General features: G+C 49.3%; 1 long non-coding RNA gene across 2 annotated transcripts in view; it reads right to left on the bottom strand.

Moving 5' to 3' along the window:
* Nucleotides 1–3,908: 3,908 nt before the first annotated feature.
* Nucleotides 3,909–12,754, bottom strand: part of LOC121010431 (uncharacterized) — a 131,370-nt gene continuing 122,524 nt past the window's right edge. Inside the window, exons 1-3 of one of the 2 annotated variants that reach the window (XR_005781159.1) lie at nt 7,235–10,067; nt 4,783–4,901; nt 3,909–4,256 (exon numbers count right to left, since the gene is read on the bottom strand). This is a non-coding gene — a long non-coding RNA (uncharacterized LOC121010431). Of the gene's footprint in view, nt 4,902–7,234; nt 10,068–12,754 lie in introns of those variants that run through there. The other variant, XR_005781158.1, reaches the window with a different exon arrangement.

Below are 12,754 nucleotides of genomic sequence, written 5' to 3'. Positions count from 1 at the left end.
CCACCCAGCGGCCAGGCCACGCCTTCCCGGCAGGTGCTCATAAGCTCTACCCCTGAGGAGTGTGACCCGCCAAGGGGGCGAGGCACATAGAAACTGACCTGGGGGTTCTTCAGTGAAACAGTCCAGACCAGAAATTATTTTAATACAGGGGAGACCTGAAAAATAGATAAATGTCAGGAAAGCATTATGTGCTCAATTTTTTTTTACTGTTTGAGAGAGAGAGAGAGAGAGAGAGAGCCCAAGCACGGGAGGGGCAGAGAGAGAGGGAGACGGAATCCGAAGCAAGCTCCAGGCTCTGAGCTGTCAGCACAGAGCCCAACGTGGGGCTCAAACCTGTGAACCTCGAGATCATGACCTGAGCCAACGTCCGACGCTTAACTGACTGAGCCACCCAGGCACCCCTCCTCAATTTTGAATGAAGGCTTCAATCCCTAGAAGCTTCAATCCCTAGAAGGATTCAATCCCTAGAATCCAGGCATTTTTAAACGATAATCCCCATCACCCCAATTCTACTTAATATGGGTTGAACACTGTTTACGGAGACGTCAATGCTATGCAATATGAATCACCCAATAAACAGGTTTCTAGATGCAATAGAATAAAATATCGAATGCTGTTCACCAATCAAAACCCTTATAAAACCTTGTAAAACCTCTGTCAAGAAAATGCACCAAACTCACTTTATGACCTGCTCTATTAGGTATCAAAATGTTTGCATATTTAAAGGCTTTCCTGGTAGAGAAAATCATTTCTTTTTCTTTATGGGTCATTTAGTTTTCTGCATGTTAAGTTAACAGGAGAAAAAAAGAAGCTGACATTTATTCTAATATGTTACTTGATATAAATATGTATGAGTCTCAAAGACATTCCTCCCAGGAAGGCAGGGTGTGTGAACTCAGAATGTTTGTTCCCTGCAGGCACCAGGAAAGGTTGTTGTAATATCTTCATAACCCACCCTTTCCCAAAAAGGTCAACCCGGGAGCCCCTGTGGGTAAAAATTCTAGTTCAACTGTTCTCTCTTAGGTTAGCCGGGTCTTAATCTCTTAGCCCATTTTAGGAACCAAAGGACCATCTTAAAGGGTTGAAAAACCTGTTAAAAGGTCACATGTGTAACTGTTAATGTCACTTTTTAAGGCTGGGATCCTTTACAATCCATAAAAGCACTGATTTATTCTCTCATCTTTTGTACTTGGGCTGGAAAGGGAAGTGATGGTGGCATTTTGAACGTCCTCTAAGTGATGAGCGTTGGCCTCAAGACAGGCTCATGATTAACATCTTGGGTTCTGGATTTGGAACCTGGGTATACATCCTGGCCTCACCACCCTCTTGCTCTGTGACCCAGGGGGACTTACTTATATATCCACACCTTCTGTCTTCAGAGCAAGGGACCCTATGTGGCCTCCAGTCCTGTGAGATCCCAGGGTCCTTCCAGCTTTTTGTGAAAATAGACCTCGGGGCACAGATACCGTGGTGGATGCAAGTTCAGGCCGAGGTCAGTGTTCGAAGTTCCCTGCTCTTTCTGCTGTCCTAAGCTTACATGAGCCAAATTGAGTGATATTTGGGGATAACTGTATCTGAACAAATTGCTGAAATATCCCTTAGTCCCAGGACAAATTAAAAATGGCAGCCATTAGGGGCGCCTGGGTGGCTCAGTCGGTTGGGTGGCCGACTACAGCTCAGGTCATGATGTCGCGGTCCGTGAGTTCAAGCCCCTCGTCGGGCTCTGTGCTGACAGCTCGGAGCCTGGAGCCTGCTTCGGATTCTGTGTCTCCCTCTCTCTCTGCCCCTTCCCTGCTTGGTCTCTCTCTCTCCCTCTCAAAAATAATAAACATTAAAAAAATTTTTTTGAATGGCAGCCATTAGCCTTACGGAGGGTCTGGTCAGACTGGTGTTCAGTCTCTCCCAATCTGCAGAATTTCAGTGTCCAGAAGATGGAAAAATGTATCTTTGGAGACTGACGTCTGTATGTCATAGAATTTGCTGATACGCATTCCACAGGAAAATAAAACTGGAATTGTATGAAAGATTAAATCTGTATTGTACTAATGAGCACTGTTTAATCTGTCATCGGCATGCATTTTCTCAATAGGCAAGGTTTTTACAACATTACAGAGGAAAGTAAAAAGAAACAACACCAAACGAGACTGCGTTGCCTTTGGGAAATGGTCAAGCCAATGGCCATCCTCAGCTGAAAGGCTGTGTGTCACCTGCCAGGCTGTTCACGGGCAGGACCGGATGGATAGCGTTAGATTTGGAAATGTATCGCCACGGACTCCCTGAAAGGAACCTCCCCACTCTTGCCACATGGTGACCTCGTCTCCTGGTCACAAATGATGGGTCCAGAAAAAACACCTGACCTCAGCCAGGCCAATGAGATTCTCTCTCCTTCAAAGTCCATCCATCAGTTTCCCGGCTTAGTTTGTACCAAGGACCCCGAGGCCAGGAGGCAGCTGAGGAATCCTAACAGACAAAACGGAATGCCAGCACGAAAAAAAATGGACAACACGAACAGTAATGGCCCAGACTCCTTCAACATACGCCACATCCCTGACCCCCGTTCTACCGCGCTTCAAACATAGGTCGATTTAAGCCTCCCAACAACCTGCCATGTAGGTATTTTTAGAACCATTTGACACATGAGGGAACTGAGGCATGATCTGGAAAGGAAAACACCAGAGAAAGAACAAATAACAGATGCCATTTGGTCCCAGAGAAAGAGAACGATTAATCAGCTGCTAACGATCCAAGGTCTCCGCGGGATGAAATTGATACAATCACGCTTGGCGTCTGGACAGTGTTCCGGGCGGTTGTCCCTGGAAGGCAGATCCTCGCCCCCTCCACCCCCCCACCCCCCCACCCCCCTGCAGGCTGAGAGGGGGTTTGGTGGGGGGCTCCAAGCCCTCTGGCCACACGCGGGGCTCTGTGAAATGCTCTCCGCCTCCCACCCCTGCAGGTCCTGAGGAAGGCGGCTGACTCACACCCGGGGGGGGGGGAGGGGGGTGCCCATCCCCCTCCCCAGCTGGGCACAGGGCAGAATTTACACCGCACGGCCCTTCCTGTGCATCTGACGCACGAATGCCTCGCCTCACTGCATCTGGGAAGTCTGCCTTTGAGCCTTCCCTGCACATCCTGTTTATTTTGCCAGGGCCTTAGCGCCCCTCCCCGCTTCCTGGAAACTGACCTAACACCATCCAGACAAGATGTCACGAAGGTGTCACTTGAATTAACTGTGATCCCGGAGCTCTAAAGGTTGAGAAATCTTGCTGCCGAAGGCGATTTCCTCTAACAGCTCCATAAAGTGGAGAGCGGGATGGATAGCTGGCCGTAAAAGGGCCAAGCGGCAGGTTGAGGGATGCAGGGGAATGATGCCTGAGGGGGCCCCGAGATCTTACGCCCGAGGGAGGGATTTCTTGGGGACCAAGTGGCTCCCCCAAAGTCCATCTTGCTGAAGAAGTATGTCTCGAGCAAAGCCCTCTGGAGGGCGGCAGGGGCGACACTGACCAAGCTTCCAGGGTTTTACTGAATCTGTGCACCGACTGTTTACTGCAAGGCACAGGTCTGGGCACGCAGACGTAGCGGGGAGCAGCGGACACAAACAGTCCTGTCTCCACCGAGCCTCCATTTGAGAGAAGACAGAAACACCAGTAAAGCAGCAAAACAGACTGTACGTCAGATGGACAAATACAGACAAATACAGCCGGGAGGGGGACTGGGATTTTTGCGGGTGCAGACTGAAACTTGAAATGACGTAGCTTAGGAAATGCTTCCCTAAGAAGGTGATCTTTGAACACCTGGCGGGTAGAAACACAGAAAGGGCAACCAATAAATATGATCACGAAAAAAATACTAAAGATGATCATGAAAACAGCAATAATACCCGTGAACATCTGTATAGTACTTATTCTACACCAGGATGCGTCCTCACAGCTTATCTCAGTGATTTTTCACGTACAGGTGAATAAACCCACAGGCAGAGAGTGAAGAAGCTTGTCCAGGGTCATCTGGGTGTTGCCCCAGCTGGTCTGGCCCTGGTGTCCGGTTCTCCCAGCACCGTGGCCGATGGCTGGCGGTCCCCCGGGTCATACTGTAGAGAGTGCATGCGACTGTGTGCCCGGCCTCATGTAGACAGGGCTCCCATCGCCACAGTGGCTCGGAAAGTCATGTCCTTCTTGCCCTCCACAGTGGGACAGGTGACAGGAATAGGACCCGCGCCTCAGGGCTGAAGGGGAGCCAACAGGAACAAGAGGTATAAAGCTCTGGAAGGAGTTGGGGACACGTGGTAACTGCTCACTAAAGAACGTCAGCGTGATGATCGTTACCTTTCAGTTGGGGGGCGGGTTGTGGGGGAAATAATCAGAGCCAACACGGACCGCCACCTCCGGGGAGGCTTCCATGATGACTTTCCTACACTTCTCATTTGGTCGGCATGAGGCTGTCCCCCCAGGGCAGAGACATGGGCCCTCCTGTCCCCAATCTCCACTGGGGACTGACGGGAGGTCCAAATGGGAGGAAGAGTTAAGGAGCGTGGCGTCCTGGGGCCACTGTGTGGCTCTGATCACAGGCAGGAGAAGGCGGGGCTTCAGGGCGTTGATATTGGAGACAGCATTCGGATTCCTCCAGCTCCCTCCGCGAGGAGGAGGCATACGTCCTCCGGCTTGAAAGTCCAGCAGGAAGCCCTGTGGCCTCTGGGCGGACTCGCTTGGTAAATACCCACAGAAAGAAAATGTTCGCCTACAGCGGGGCTGGCCGGCAGGCAGAGAGAGGAAAGCTGGAGAGGCTCACCTTTAGTGTGAACAGTGCGGGACCGTGAGGACATGTGTTATGCTCCCCGGGAAAACCCACTTTCTTTCACCTGTCTGCATACACTCGTGACTAGTCCCAGATCTCCCCAGCAGCAGCCTCTGAAAAGACAGCCAACTTTATTGACTGGGAAACTCCAAGCCCAACCACCGACAGGCACATTCGAGGGAGGAAGTGTCTCATGCAAGGACCCGCTGGCGTGGCCACCCTGAACGATGGAGAAGCCGCCGCCTCTCCGGGGCGCACGGGGGACTTCGGGCGAACCGTCCGCCCGTTTTTTTCTGTAACCGACATGCTCCGCTTTCCGTTCTTCGTGACTTCTAGCAACGGGGTATGTCATTTGAGCCAATTGCCTGGACGCATTTCCCTCTTTACCTCTCTCTGGGGCAATATTCTGAGTGAATCGCAACCCGATGGCCAGTTGGGTCCTTTGTCGCCGAATGAGTGTGCTTATACGGATGTGAGACGGCTCCACCGGGATGCCTCCTCTCTGCGCTGTTGCGGAGGCGGAGAGAAACAGCATCGGTTGTGCTCTTCAAGTTCAGCAAACGGCCTCGCAGCGGCCCCCGGGCACACACGTGGGTTCAGGCCTCCCAGCTTCCGTGCAATTCTGACCCACGGGCTTTGGACGTGTCCCACGGGACCCGTGAGCTATCTGCCTGTGCCGATCCAGCAACACGCACGCACAAATCTAGGATGATGGGAATAGCCAGATTCAGGCATTCGGGACAGCCTGTTTACCGGCCGTGCTGTGATGTGGCCCCCCCGGGGTCCCCTCTGCCGTTGGCAGTCGTGGTGGCTTTGCACCGGTGGGGCGTCTTGCCGTCGGAGTTAAACACAACTGAGCCAATCAATACGCTTATTGTTCTGGGGCCCAAGTGTCTCCAACTCATAACGTTGCTTTCGCTTCTCCTATTAAACGAGGGTGTTATGAGTTTGCACGGCCCTGCCCGGGCAGGATGCCCCCGGCACTGCGGGAAGACGGAGGAAATACGAGCCACGTTCTTGGAGCACCCCCTTGACGTGCCTTTTCATTTCGCCAGTCACACCCCAGCAGCGCGGCGAATACCCCGCGCTTCTGTGAAGCTCCATAACCCATCCGATAAATGGCAGGAGGCGCCTCCCCTCAGCCCTTCTCGCTTAGGATCTTCTCGAACACGTTTCTCCCCCAGCTCTTCGCGCCGCGAATCCGCTGAAGTACAAACCCGTAAGAATCTGAAGCTCACCGGGAGCCGTCCTTCGCTGGCGGCCCAGCAACCCCTGGCTCTGGAGGCTTCCACTCTTGTCAGTTTAATCTGGACGTGAATGCAGGTGTTTGTTGCAACCGCCACTAAAATAAAGCTGTAAACCTCTCCAAACAGACTTGGAGAGCCCGCCCGCGGAGCGCGTTCACGCCGCTGGCTCGCTTCGTGTTTTTCCTGCCCGGCAGCTGGGCGCAGGGGAGGCCACGAGGCCGCTCACCTCCTTTCATCGGAAGGGAAAGCAGCCACAGCTGGGTCTTGAACCCATGCACACGAGATCACGACCTGAGCCAAAGTTGGACGCTCAACCGGCTGAGCCACCCAGGTGCCCTTATATTTTAATTTTCATATTTATCATTTATATTTATTATCTTGTATTTATGTATTTAAAATATAGGGGCGCCTGGGTGGCGCAGTCGGTTGAGCGTCCGACTTCAGCCAGGTCACGATCTCGCGCTCCGTGAGTTCGAGCCCCGCGTCGGGCTCTGGGCTGATGGTTCGGAGCCCGGAGCCTGTTTCCGATTCTGTGTCTCCCTCTCTCTCTGCCCCTCGCCCGTTCATGCTCTGTCTCTCTCTGTCCCAAAAATAAATAAACGTTGAAAAAAAAAAATAAAATATAGATATGTAAAATAAATATAATCATTTTTGTTTTATCAGAGTCCCCGCCCCCCACCCCAATTTCTAATCCAGAGAATTTTTCCCTAGATTCTGCTTCTTAGAGATAAATCTTGAGCAGTTTCTAGGAGAATTGGAATTTATATTGATTAAGGGAAGCCCATGCTGGTGGTAGGCACCACAGGATAATCAGTGGAGATATCCATGAATAAGAGGCTAAATGTATTTAGCTACAAGTAACCAACCCAGCATTCAGCAAACAGGTCCTCTAGCCATAGGGATACTTGGCAATTTTTCACTAAGGGGTCTAGAGGTGAACTCAGGATTGGTTCAGAATGCTGGAGATGTCAGCAAGGTCCAAGACTCTTTCCTTTTGTTGTTGTTTTTAAGTTTATTTATTTATTTAGTAATCTCGACACCCAACATGGGGCTTAAACTCACGACCCTGACGTCAAGAGTTGTGTTCTTTTCCGACGTAGCCAGCCAGGCACCCGGTTCCAAGGCTTTTTTTTTTTTTTTTTTTTTTTGTACTCCCGTTTTCCATCATGGGCATGTTGGTTTACTCAGAAGATGTGTACCTCATAGGATCAGGATGGCTGCCGCAGCTCCAGGCATCAAGTCCTCATATCTCAATCTTAGGCATCCAGTTCCACAGGGCACGGTGTCTGCTGGGAGAAGAGAGAACCCCTGCGGGCATCCAGCGGTATCAGAAACAACGTGGGGAGTGCACACTCTTGAGGTCTCACCTGATGCGCCAGACGGCCTGAGGATGCCAAAACTGAAGCTTCGGTAACTGACATTTAATGCCACGGTTAACAACATGGCCGTGTACCCGCTGGGTCGTTCTTCCGGTACCCGCCGGGTCGTCCTAATCACATCAGAGTCTCCGTCTGCTACTCCTGAGTCTCTAACATCAGCCTGACATTTATTACCCTCCCTAACCCACGGAGAGGAAGCAGGACTCAGACTTCAAGTCTTAGGTGGACATTAGCATCTAAATACAACGGTTTGCTGTGTATGATGCATAGCTGCCTTCCTCTTACAGCAAGTGATCGTGGTTTCCCATTTGCAATGAAGACGTCCTTTCCGTATGAAATGTATGTGCTTAGGTTCAATAAACGTGTCTGACGATAATTTTAAGTAGCACTGCTATGATTATACGTTGCATTACGGCAAATGTTCCATCACAGTAAATAAGGCAAAAGTCATCTATGTGGCACAAAATGCTGAACATCAGGAAAGGTCTGCCATTGTCGGGCAGAGTGTGAGAGGGAGCACAGGAGCGGAAGGCTCTTGGAGCACCGTGGGATTTAGTCAAGAAAACCAAAATCAAGGGGCGTCCAGCTTAACTTCCCAGGCAACATCAGCGGGAATCCGAGGTCTTTGCCAGGACTGTGTTTGCGCCCACACCACCCTGTTACCTCACAAACAGCCACAACAAAGGCTCCTGTCGCGATGAATTTCATTGACGAACATTTGCTACTCCATGGGGAAACCCTGTTTCCGAAAACAAGCTGATGATTAAGAATATATCGATTTCTTGACTTGAACTTCAGCGCTAACATACCAGAGGAGTCCACGAGCTTGTGGGTGTCTGTGTGTGTGTGTGTGTGTGTGTGTGGACACATCTAAGTACGAAACCACAATTTACTAAAGTCACGGGGAGTAGGGCGATACTTCATACCCTCCGAAACTTTCCGTTTTGACCTAAACATTTCATACGCGCTTGTCATCATGAAAAGTATCAATTCTGTTCGCTCCGATTACAACAGCGTTCCCCGGAGCGTGGGGACTCCCCACGGGTGGGGTGCTGTGTGACTTCACGTGATCCCCACAACAGACTCTAGAACTTAGAATCACACGGTGAGAAATCGGATTTCCTTTTCAATTCTCTTTCAATCCCTTCCAGTACAACAAGGGGGGGGAAATGTCATTTTGAGGACAGAAACCTTTACATTTGCTAATACCCACTTGAACCTGGAGAGAGACCCGGCCTTGAGCCCAAAACCTTTTGCAGGAGTCAGAATCTAACTAGAAAAGTGCGTGTCTACAGCAGATACCTTTTGTTTTACTAGTTATCGGAGTCCCGACAAAAAGTACCATAATAATAGAGATTTTTAATTCCTCATGCGAGGAAGGCCGGGGGCGGGGGGTGCAGGGCCACTCCGGGCTTTTCAGCAGCTAGCAAATGTCAGAGACCTTGGGCATCTCCATTGGCCTTTCCTGACCGACTGCGTAATGAGTGACTTAAAGCACAAAACCCTCAGACATTAGCCTTGGGAACATGATGAGTCAGGTGGTTAAGGTCGTTTATCTGGGAGCTCTCCTCGCTGACTCTGAGCCCCCTGTCTCGGGGCCCAGGACTGTATCTCATGCTGACCTTGGTCCCATCACAGGCAAAGCGGGGAGTGGAGTCAATATGGCTCAGACTGACCAAGATTCTGCGATCCAGGCAGGGTCAAGGCTTCCTCGTGACCCCCGGGCCGACAGAGCTGTGTTTATCTTGCCCGTTGTCCTGTCCCCACCGAAAACACACCGACTCCGTCCCAGAGAGCGCAGCACCTCTTCTGTCCCCAGAGCCCTCCTGGGCACCGCACTCTGGACCTGTCGTTGCCGTTAGTATGGAAAGTGCAGCGCAAACGAAGGCAGCCCCAGGACAAAACGCAGGGCTGGCTCCTGACCCAGGACAGGCTGTGCACAGCTTGAGAGCCAGGACAGACAATTTCTCACTGCCCCCCGGGCCCGACACTCCTGTAAAAGAGGAGTTTTTCTGAAGAACTGACCGGTGTGGGTGGGTCTGAGCATGACTGAGTGTAGGTGGCCCTCAGCATGGAGTCTCACGTCTTTTGTTTCAAAGTAAACTCCAGTAAGGACTCTCAAGTCCACCTAAACCTGCTCCGGGCTGGATAATTTAGGGGAAGTTTTTTTTAAGATTGTTACAATTTGAGTCACAAAAGTTCAAAAAGAAACGTGACTTTACTGCGCATCACAGTGGCTAAGATCCCTCTAATGAAGCTGAACAGCATTGGAGAACAGCCCTTTTAATGATGAGGTAATGATGGTAATGAATCCTCATTATCCTTTTGGGTCAGTAGAAATGGGGGCTTGTTTTCATGTGTATTTTCCCTTAAGGTATAACGTGCCCGTTTTTTACTCAGTTGGTACCATTGTTTTGTTGAACTTCATAACATGACTCCATGAATTCTCAGGAATTTCATGTTGGAGGCACCTTAACTCATAGGCCGATGACACCCTGAGCAACAGGCAGGCGATTATATTTTAAGAGAAACGTAGCCAGCTCGCAGGCTGCCATCAGTGAGCTCCAGTTATGGCCCAAGCTTTGTGGTGAAACTCATGGCCATGACAGCAATCACGAGAGGGGCTCCACTTGACAGATGGGATCTCAAAGGACATTGGGGGGGGGGGGCTTCTGTAGAGCTTTTCCTCCCTTGAATAAAAAAAGAAAAGGAAGCAAAAAATTTTTTTAAAAAAGTGAACAAAACAAAAACCATCTGCCTGTCTTTGAATGGAAATAAGGTAAAGATATGATTGATGCCAGGAGCTCTGGCAGCCATCTTGTGACTATGAGGACAGGAGGCTCAGGATTAAGCGATATGCAGGGTGTACAGCAGAATGATAGAGTGAGCCGGGGTCCTTGGAGACCAGGGAGAATTGCTGAACCAAAGCTGAAACTGCCCATCTTCAGGCTTTTGGGTGTTTTAAACCTTTTTTGTTTATTTTTTAAGGAAATGTTTTGTTCTGTTATTTTAGAAAGATAGAGCATATAAGCCATGGGGAGGGGCAGAAGGAGAGGGAGAGAGAGAATCCAAGCTGGCTTCACGTTTAGTGCAAAGCCCATCGTGGGGCTTGATCCCATGATGCTATGATCATGACCTGAGCCGAAATCAAGAGTCGAACGCTCAATCGACCGAGCTACCCAAGTGCCCCTAAACCTTTTTTAAAACGTGGTTGAGTAATCTGTAACTGTTACAAGGTAGCATCAGAAGATTCACAAAAGAGCTGATCTAAGTGTGAAATTCCAAAATCTTTGATTTATGTGAGGAAGATAATCAAAGGGCCGGAGGCAACTTTTCCTGAGACCCTAAAAATGCAAAATATAGAACACTGTCCGTGTCAGGTAAGCATGAGACCAGCCCAGTACAACAGTATCGTCTTTCCCAGAATGAATTCCAAATGCTGTCTCCCCCCTGCGCGCCTTGGTGAGTGCTACTGTGTGTTCTCATGACATGAGTGGATGGATACCCCGGATGCTTTTACTCACGTTTCAGAACTCTCACCTGGATCTGTAGAGGGGTCACTCCGTGAAGACACACTGATGGACGCAGACAAAACCAGCGATGTGAGGGACTCAGTGGGTGCAGGGGTCTGGCTGACCTCTTCCTGCCTCGTGTGGCGGGTGCCCAGACCCTCTACCACCAACTGTTGGAAGTTCCTATGAAATATACACACGGGGGCACAAATAAATGGAAAAATGCCCCATGCTCATAGGTGGAGTTCACAGACAAGTTCATATCACTATAATGCCCACATTACACCAAAGCTCTCTGTAGATTCAATGCAATCCCTTCCAAACGTCCAATGATATTTTCCACAAAAATAGTAAAAACAGTCCTACCGTTTGTACGGAACCACAAAGGGCTCCGAATGGCCTAATTACTCTTGAGAAAGAACAAAGCTGAAGCATCACACCTGATTTCAAAATATATCACAAAACGATAGTAATTAAGCCAGTATGCTACTGGTATAAAAACAGAAATATAGACCAAAAGGACAGTATTGAGAGTCCCAGAAATAGACTCAAGCATATGTGGTCAAGTAATACTTGACGAGGGATCCAAGAATACTCAATGGCGGAAAGAGAGTCTTCAATAAAGGGTGTTGGGAAACTCGATATTCATATACAAAAGGAGGAAACCGGAACTCTTACACACCCACAAAATCAACACAAAATGGATTAAAGACTTGAGGGTAAGACTTGAAACCATAAAAGTCCTAGAACACAGCATAGGGAAAAAGCTTCTGGACTTTTTCTGTATGAAACCAAAAGCACATGCAACAAAAGCAAAACTCAGGAAGTAGGGCCATATTGGACTAAAAGCTTCTGCACGGCAAAAGAGACAATCAAAAGTGAAAAAGCAAAGTAAGAAATGGAGAATATACTGGCAAACCATATATCTGATTACAGGTAAGGGATTAATATCCAACATATATAAGGAACTCATACAGCTCAATAGCCAAATCACTGTCACCACCATCATCATCATCCAAGTTAAAAATGGCTAAAGGGTATGAGTAGACATTTTTCAAAGAAGACATACCAATGGCCAAGTACCTGAAAAGATACTCAAAATCAATAATCACCAGGCAAATGCAAGTCAAACCACATGAGATATTATCTCACGCCTATTGGAATGTTTATTATCAAAAAGACAAATTACAAATGCTGGCGAGGATGTGGAGAAGAAGTAACCCTGATGTTCTGTTGGTGGGAATAAAAATTGTGACAGCCACTAGTCAAAATAGCATGCAGGGTCTCAAAAAATTAAAAATAGTATTTCTGTATGTATCTCTAAAGGAAATGAAATCACTATCAAAGGGATATCTGCACTCTCATATTCACTGCAACATTATTCCCAATAGTCAAGGCATTGAGGCAACCTAATTGTCTACTAACAGATGAAAAGATAAAAAAAATATATGGCAGGTAGTCCAACGTCAGCACAGGTCATGATCTCGAGGTCTGTTGGTTCAAGCCCCGCATCAGGCTCTGTGCTGACAGCTCAGAGCTTGGAGCCTGCTTCGAATACAAACGTACATTTTTTTCCGGTTCACAAATCTCCATCCCTTCTCAGAACCAGCCTGACAAAAAGCGCAGGCGTTTCCCGAGTGGGAGCCCCCCGCCCCGAGCTGAGTCTCCCCCTGCAGCCACGGGGGGGCGGACGCCCCCCTCAGACTGCCACGCCCCTTCCTTCACCGCCCCGATCAGAGTTGCGATTTCGTCAAACAATCGCTGGGGCGCCTGGGTGGCGCAGTCGGTTAAGCGTCCGACTTCAGCCAGGTCACGATCTCGCGGTCCG

Source organism: Herpailurus yagouaroundi, unplaced genomic scaffold (assembly GCF_014898765.1).
Source record: "Herpailurus yagouaroundi ecotype Mexico unplaced genomic scaffold, PumYag 191, whole genome shotgun sequence".
Taxonomy (NCBI): domain Eukaryota; kingdom Metazoa; phylum Chordata; class Mammalia; order Carnivora; family Felidae; genus Herpailurus; species Herpailurus yagouaroundi.
Note: the sequence above shows the minus strand (reverse complement) of the source record. Positions and strands in the feature narration are given on the sequence as shown.